The sequence below is a fragment of the Rhinopithecus bieti genome, unplaced genomic scaffold (assembly GCF_001698545.2).
Source record: "Rhinopithecus bieti isolate Rb0 unplaced genomic scaffold, ASM169854v2 scaffold_22436, whole genome shotgun sequence".
Classification (NCBI taxonomy): Eukaryota; Metazoa; Chordata; class Mammalia; order Primates; family Cercopithecidae; genus Rhinopithecus; species Rhinopithecus bieti.
In genome coordinates, this window is record NW_016810644.1 from 162,097 (window position 1) to 170,867 (window position 8,771).

Genomic DNA, 8,771 nt, shown 5'->3' on the forward strand with positions numbered 1-8,771 from the left:
AGGGGCTATATTGATCAGTCATACCCAGAGCATTCTCCCTCCTGACCAAAGCAGATACCGGCACACAGCAGTGAGTTAGCAATCATTAAAGGCCTCCAGGTGATTCCAATAGGCCGCCAAGACGGGCCCCCTGGGTGGAGGATCTAGGAAGTGTCTCTGCAAATTCTATCACCTGTTAAACATCCCTTTGGTTGCATTCATTCCACAAATATTTATGGCCTCCCTCAGATTTGAAAGGATCCTTGCCAGGTGGTGGTGTAGACTAAACAGCGTATTCCCCTCGTGGAGCTTATTGTGTAGATGGTTATCCAAAATGGAGATTATTGGTGGAGAACTTCTTTCCCCCGGCACTGCCTAAATCAATTGTTTTGGAGGTTCTTGGTCAGATGCCCCATGAGCTCCAACATCATAAACGGGGTCTGCACTGTCTTCTAATCAGCAGACCCTGTTTAGTCCTGGGTGGACAAAGGTAATTGGGGCATCTGGGGCAGAAACACGCAGGTGCAGCAGTATTTCCCCTCCATCGTAAAGGTCATCAAGAACCCACCTTGACCAATCAAGAGAGGAACCAGCTGGCTAATCACAGGGCAGGCACTGCCTTTTTCTTCCCGTTTCCTGGCTTGTTTGCTTTCGACCAGCCAAGGAGACCTGGTGGCAGGGTTGGTGAGTTACCTTTCTGGCCGATTTGTTTCTTTGAATTTTAAGGTCTTTTTTATGACATTATATTGGTTCTTTAGCTTTCTCTTTGGTTAGGAGCTGGAAATAATATGGTGGGGGAATACAATGACTAAAGTTATTAAGGGCAGGCCAAGCTGTTTGACCTTTTTCAAGTTCACATGGGTAAACTTGTGTCATGCTTTTTTTTTTTTGCAAACTCATTTAAGGTGACAGATAAAATTGCATGTATCGTGTGCAGCATGGTGTTTTGAAGTGTATGTGCGTCGTGGGTGGAGTGGTTAAACGTAGCTAACTCATCATCGTAGCCTTATATATAGATGCCATTCTTCCATGTGATGTATAAAGTGTTAGAGACAAAAAGAATGTTTTTATTTTATTTATTATTTTTTATTTACTTTGAGACAGAGTCTCGCTCTGTTGCCCGGGCTGGAGTGCAGTGGCACAATTTCGGCTCACCGCAAGCTCCGCCTCCCTGGTTCATACCATTCTCCTCCTCAGCCTCCCGAGTAGCTGGGACTACAGGTGCCCGCCACCACGCCCAGCTATTTTTTTGTATTTTTAATAAAGACGGGGTTTCAATATGTTAGCCAGGCTGGTTTTGATCTCCTGACCTCGTGATCTGCCCACCTCAGCCTCCCAAAGTGCCAGGATTACAGGTGTGAGCCACTAGGCCTGGCCAAGAATTTTTTTAAATGTAAATTGATACATAATATTTATGGGGTACATGTGATGTTACAGGCATAGTATGTGTAATTATCAAGTCAGAGTATTTAGAATATCCATCACCTCAAGTATTATTTCCATGTGTTGGAAACATTTCAATTTCTCTCTAGTTATTCTGAAATAAAAAATACATTCTCCACTATAGTCAGCCTTCTCTGTTAACATTAGAACTTACTCCTTCTATCTGACTGCATGTTTGTGCCTATTAACCAACTTCTTTTGCGTCCTCACATCCTTTCCAGCCTCTGGTAACTATCTCCACTTTCTACCTTCATGAGGTCAACGTTTTTAGCTTTCACATGAGTGGTAACACACGACATGTATTTTCTGTGCCTGGCTTATTTCACTTAACATCATAATCTCCAGTTCCACCCATGTGGCTGCAAATGGCGGGAGGAAAGGTTACTTTAATCACTCAGGTAGCTTCCCTGCTTTAAAGAATGCTCAACTCTAAGGTATTGATTTGTTAACAGAAAAACCAAACTCGGTAAAATACTTTAAAGAGGTTGATACTGAGCCAGTGTGAGCGACCGTGGCCCAGGGAAAAACGCGCACACAGGAAGCCTTGAGGAAATGGTCCCCAGGCAGTCAGGTCACAACTATTTGTGTATATTTGGGGGAAGTAGAAGTTACAAGCAACGTCATAAATCAGTAAATGGAGATTGTACATTGGTTTGGCCCGAAAAGGTGGGATGTCTCGAAGTGGGGGCTTACAAGTCATGGGGGGGTTCAGGGATTCTTTCACTGGCAATTGGTTGAAAGAGTTAAGCTTTGTCCAGAGACTTGGAGTCAGTAGAAAGGAATGCTTCAGTTGGGGCAGGGGGTTGGGCTGCTGTCTGTCATGTGATGTGATACCAGAGTCAGGCTGGAACATAAGCCACATTACACTAGGTGTTTTTCTTGTTTTTTTCTTCTTAGCCATTTCATGAGATTTTTTTCACATGAGAAAGACTTAATCCTTGCCTGGCATTGCCTTAGGTCTTGTTTATAATCTGGTATCTTATTGCCACAAAGAATCTATTCTGTCCATCTTCTGCGCTGTATTTTATTTTATTTTATTTTATTTTGAGATGGAGTCTCGCTGTGTCACCCAGGCTGGAGTGCAGTGGCGCAATCTCGGCTCACTGCAACCTCTGCCTCCTGGGTTCAAGCGATTCTCCCACCTCAGACTCCCAAATAGCAGGGATGACAGGCACACGCCACCATACCTGGCTAATTTTTGTATTTTTAGTAGAGATGGAGTTTTGCCATATTGGCCAGGCTGGTCTCGAACTCCTGACCTGTTAAAGTGCTGGAATTACAGGTGTGAGCCCCCGCACCTGGCCCTGAGCTCTATTTTAATGTTAATGCCCGTGAGTTGTGCTGGCTATCAAAGGAAAGAGATGGGAGGAGGTTTGACCTCCCTTCCTGCCGTGGTCAATAATTCTGTTTTTCAAGTATCTCTCAGGTCCCCTTGGCCAGGAGGAAGGGGTCCACTCAGTTGGTTGGGTGGGGGAATGGGGAGGTCTTAACATGTTATTTTTAGTTTACAAATTGATTCTTAACTTCGTGTGCTGAATTTACAGTGGGGACTGAAACAATCTACTGATTCCTGGGCCCAACCTCCAAAGTCTCTAATCAGTGTCTGTATTTCCAGACACTGGGGTTTTTGAGGACTCCCCAGGTGATTCACTTGTGTCTCAGTGCTTGAGAAGGTCTGGTCAAAGGTGCTTGAAGTGTCCAGCTGTGCGGTGATCAGCTATTCTGATGCAACGCCGACTTGTGGCAGCTTTTGTGCAGGTGTTGAAGCTTACCTCATAGTTCAGTTGGCACCTTATAGCTCAGTCAACAACAAATTCCAGCAATCAACTTAAAAAGCATTGCAGTGTGGTCAGATGAGTGTAGGAAATGTTGGCGTAAACAGTGTTTCGCTCTTCGGGAAAAGTAAGTAGTGAAAGCTTTTAACACACACTGATTCAACATTGCTTTTTTTTTTTTTTTTTTGGAAGCTATGAAGCCATCACTAGGCATAAAGCTTCTGGAATTTTCCTTGAATTATCCTATGTCATGGTATAAAATTAGAAACACCTGAAGACTGAGACGGGCATGATTAAATATTTCTGGTGCATTATTACCAACCCACTTAAAAATCCTACTTTAAAGAACACAAGTAAAGCTCATACAACAGTGTTTAGGGAAATACGGACTGTTTGCGTCTCAAGGTATCTCCACTTTCTTAGACAAACATATCACTAGAAGGAAATACAGTTGACTCCTGAACTCAGAAGTGTCTCAGAATAAGTCTCGGTTACAAGGACAGGCCTCAGAGAAAGGCAATGGTGAAATAGAAGTCAAAGGAGGGAAGAATCTGGGGAAGGGTTGGACTTGGTGAGGCTTATTAATCCCTAATCTACTTGTGTTCACTTAGGGGGCAAAAACACCAACACAAGATTTAAAAGAAGAAAACACTTGTGTCACACAAATGTGTTTAACGGATTCACAGTGGACCCGTGAACAACACAGGTTTGAACTGCACGGGTCCATTTATACATGAAGTTTCAAAAATAAATATATTGGAGAATTTTGGGGGAGATGTATGACAACTTGTAGATGAACCAGGCAGCCTAGAAATACTTAAAAAATTAAAGTCAGATATGTCGTGAACGCATACAATACAGATGTTCGTCTACTGATGTGTTAATTGACTTCGTTGATAAGGCTTCTGGTCAATAGTAGCCTATCAGTGTTGGAAGTCAAAAGTTATACCTGGATTTTTGGCTGCCTCGGGGCTGGCACCACTGACTTCTGAGTTCAGGAGTCAACTTTATTTCCCTCTAATATGTTTAAGAAAGTGGAGTTACCTTTAGACTCAAACAGTTCACATTTCTCTAAACACTGTTGTATGAGCTTTTTCTTGTGTTCTTTAAATTATGATTTTTTTTTTTTTCCTGAGACAGAGTCTCTCTGTTGCCCAGGCTGGAATGCAGTGGCACAATCTCGGCTCACTGCAACCTCCACCTCTGGGATTCGAGCGATTCTCCTGCCTCATGCCTCCCAAGTAGTTGGGACGACAGGCACGTGCCACCACGCCCAGCTAATTTTTTGGATTTTTAGTAGAGACAGGGCTTCACTGTGTTAGCCAGGATGGTCTCGATCTCCTGACCTCATGATCCGCCTGCCTTGGCCTCCCAAAGTGCTGGGATTACAGGCGTGAGCCACCGTGCCTGCCCTAAAGAATGATTTTTAAGTGGGTTGATAATACATAATAGTGCACCAGAAATATTTAATCATGCCCTTGTCAGGCTTCAGGTGTTTTTGATTTTATACTATTATATAGGATAATTTAAAGAGTATTCCATGAGCTTTATGCCTAGTGACTCTGCTTCATAGGTTCCTCCAAAAAAAAAAAAAGCAATGTTGAGTCAGTGTGTATTAAAAGCTCCTATTACTTTTCCCAAAAGGTAAAACACTGTTTTACACCAACATTTCATAACCTCATCTGACCACAGTGTAATGCTTCTTAAATTGATTGCTGGAAGTTGCTGTTGACTGAACTCCAAGGTGCCAGTATTGTACACACACGTGTTAGCCATTTATAACTTCTTGTCTCTTAAAGTTTTATATCTAATTGCTATTTCCTCAATGATTGTGAACCGAGTTCTTAAACCAATAACTTTAAAACCTTGTCTCTTTTTCTACGTTATCTTCATCCCTTGATTCTGTCTACATGTTTTTCTTCAAAGGTCAGACACACATCTGTTTTCATTAAGCCCCAGAGTCACGACGCATAAAGCTTATGGAACATTCCTTATTCTATAAGTATAAAATCAGAAACAAGGGCATGATTAAATATTTCTTAGTTAAATATTAAGTCCCAATCATACCTTAAAAAATACCACCCAATCTTATTTACTGAATTTTGTTTGCATAGTGATGGAAAACTTGCATTTTCCTTCCATCTAGGCAGTGAGCCCATTTTCTCAGCACCATTTAATGCATATTTCATATCAGTGTGGATTTGTGATACCATAATTATTATGTACTTAATTGGGGTTGCAGTGGCCTTACACATGTGCACACATAGCAGCTCTCATGGGATTTAAAATTTGTTGCAATGAGTATTCTCCATGAGTACAGATCTACTTTAATTGACTTAATGATTAATTTTGCAGTCTGATAAAATTCTAAGCCTCAGTTCCAAAATTTTTCTTTATCTTCAGTCATGACATAAAGATATCATTTCAGGGTGAGAGAGAAGAGAAATTCCACTGAGACTATTAAGGCAATCTTTTATTTCTTTTTGAGACAGTCTTGCTCTGTTTCCCAGGCTGGGGTGCAGTGGCATGATCTCAGCTCACAGCAACCTCTGCCTCCCAGGTTCAAGTGATTCTCCTGTCTCAGCCTCCCAAATAGCTGGGATTACAGGTGCCCACCACACCACCACCATGCTTGGCTAATTTTTTGTAATTTTAGTAGAGATGGGGTTTCATTATGATGGCTCAGCTAGTCTGGAACTACTGACCTCAGGTGATCCACCCACCTCAGCCTCCCAAAGTGCTGGGATTACAGGTGTGAGCCACTGTGCCCGGCCAACTAAGGCAATCTTGTTAACCATATGAGCATGAAAAGAACTGACCTCTTAGCAAATATGCTAAGGGCCAATTATGGATGCAGAGGCTGAGAACACTGGGGAGAAAGAGAAACAGTGGCCCTGCCCTGATGGATACTTCAATTTAAGGGAGTAATTAGACCTGAAAGCAAATCTCCCATAACTAACAACGTTAATGGGACTGCCTGCTGCAAGGTAAGAGATGGTCATGTGAGTTTAGGAGGACGTCATTCAATGTTGTGAGGTTACTTCCTGTTACCCTGTGTGTCAGGTGTTGAATGCCATCCCCTAGTTGGGTTAGGTGGGATGATTTGGGACTTGGCACAGTCCTGCTCACAACTGTGACTTATTACAGTGAGGGCTACAAAGCAGAATTGGCAAAGCGAAGAGGCACGTGGGACAAAATCCAGAGGAAACCAGGCTCCCGAGCGTCCTCTCCCAGCAGAGTCACCCAGGACATGCGGAATTCCCCCAGCAGCAAGTGGTGAAAAACACATGAGATGTTGTCTGCTGTGGAAGATCATTACAAACTCAGTGCTCGGATGTGTGTGTGTGTGTGTGTGTGTGTGTGAGTGTGTGAGAGAGAGAGAGAGAGAACTGGTCACATAGGCATCCTCTCCCTAGCATATTCCAAAACATGCGTTAAACGGTGCTGAGAAAATTGGCTCACTGTTTAGATGGAAGGAAAACGCAAGCTTCCAGGCTTCTAGGACAGCAAAGCTTTAGCATAAGCCATGTTGTCTGTATAAGCCATACAGGCATGTGAGCTACTCTTATCAGCTCTGGGAATGGGGGTGGAGGGCGCCCTCCACATCCACGTTCCAGATTCTAGCCAGTGGCCAATGCAGCAGGCAGATCCTAAAGACAGCAGTCTCAGACCTGTCATGTTAACACTCTTCTGTATACCCTGAAATCCTGGCTTCAGCTGACATGACGCCTGTATGTACATATGTCAGGGTAACTGTCCCATTCATTGCTTTTCATCTTAATAGTGTATTATAAATATCTTTCTGGGTCCAGCAAATACAGACCTAGGACCAGTCTTTATGGCTTCATGTTCCATTTTATTCATGTAATGTTTTTTTTTTTTTCAGAGTTGAGAGATGAAGACATTTCTGGAAAACGAAGGTTTAGGGAAGATTTCTTAGCATGTTTGTGCATTTAGGTCCAAAATACAAAAATAAACCTGAGACGAAAAGCTATGAAATGATGACTCTCCGAAGTCCAGCTCAGGTTTAAGAACTCAAAGGGTACCATTGTTTGCTCTTTCCTCCTCAGACCCGATACTGAACAGAGTAAGAATTCCACACCACCCTCTGTTCAGCGGGATTTTCTAGTTAACCTTTTCATTTGTCTCCTCTGCCACCGAGTGGTGGTCTTTCATCTGTCCTCCCACCTCAGTGTGCCCCAGGGTTGCCCTAGAATTGTGTATGATTTCTTAAAACTGAGCTCTAGGCTGCCAAAGTTTGCTCGACTTCACCTGACCTAACATTAAAGCAACTCCCTGGGTGCATGTCTGCCTTCTGAAACTCATTGACTTCCTTCTTTTTTTCTGCCAGTTCAACCATGCATTTAAAAGCTCCTTTAGGGGAGGAGAGGGAAACAGGGAGTGACTGCTTACTAGTTACAGGCCCTACTTTAGGGGACGTGAAAATGTTCCGGAATGATGGTGTCATAGTTTTTACCTTGTTGGGCACTGGGGATTTGCATAGCCCTGCTGCAAAACTCAGATGCCATAGGCTCATTTTTTTACCCCTTTATTGGCGGATCATGAGTATCTTTCCAGGTACTTCATGGCCACGGTGGAGTCCAATCCAACCCAGTGGCTCTATCCTCTAACACGGTACCCGGTATGTGAGGTCTGCAAGCTTAATGTGCCTACTTATCCCCTTCAGGTAGGCATCACTATTGAGTGTGTCTACAATACCACTGACTCTCTGTTTTGTATTTGGTACATCTTATCAGCTTTGCCGGCGATTTCTTTACATCCAACAACCTAGTGACGGTTGAGTATATAGTTAGGTTTATTTCGTGGTTGGAGATGGAGCAGTCTAGCCTCGAAGTTACCTGCCATTCTCCAACAGGCATTTACTCCCCCAAAGGGACTATTTATCCCTTGTTCTCTGCGTCAAAGCATTTGCAGTAAACCCATGGAGACGTTGGCCAATCCACATCCACTCATATCTGATCAGATCTTCTTTCTCCACCTTCGTCATCAACTGAGTGCCTTGACAGTATTGGGTCAAGGCTCTGGTATGGATTCTTCAGTCACAACTCTGCAATCTCGACTTCTCATAACTGAGTGTAATGATATCAGGATTAGACTGACATTGAAACTTACAGGTGTAGGAGGCTCACAGGGTTTAGAAATTGGTCAAGGGAAAAGATAACCAAAGGTGGCAGTTGCACACATGCTCTTTTGGGTGGCGTTTTCACAGGTGGTGTGTGGGGCATGTCCCCAGCCTGTCCAGGGGCTACAGTGTGTGGGTCCCTACTCAGAAGGAGAGGAAGATGGGGAACCCCTGCAGAGGTGGGGTAGAATTGGAGAGGCGACCTGTGTGCGTGTGTGTGTGCGTGTGTGTGTGCGGTGTGTGTGTGTATGTGTGGTGTGTGTGTGTGTGTGTGTGGTGTGTGTGTGTGTGTGTGGTGTGTGTGTGTGGGGTGCGTGTGTGGTGTGTGTGTGGTGTGTGTGTGTGGTGTGTGTGTGGTGTGTGTGTGGTGTGTGTGTGGTGCGTGTGGTGTGTGTGTGTGTGTGTGTGGTGTGTGTGTGCGTGTGTGTGTG

At 43.8% G+C, this 8,771-nt stretch overlaps 1 protein-coding gene across 2 annotated transcripts in view; it reads left to right on the forward strand.

Annotated features, from left to right (window-relative positions):
* Positions 1-537: 537 nt before the first annotated feature.
* Positions 538-8,771, forward strand: part of NLRP11 (NLR family pyrin domain containing 11) — a 48,073-nt gene continuing 39,839 nt past the window's right edge. The window contains exon 1 of one of the 2 annotated variants that reach the window (XM_017892529.1): positions 538-663. The gene's annotated coding sequence lies outside the window, so the exon portion shown is untranslated. The remainder of the gene's footprint in view (positions 664-8,771) is intronic. The other variant, XM_017892528.1, reaches the window with a different exon arrangement.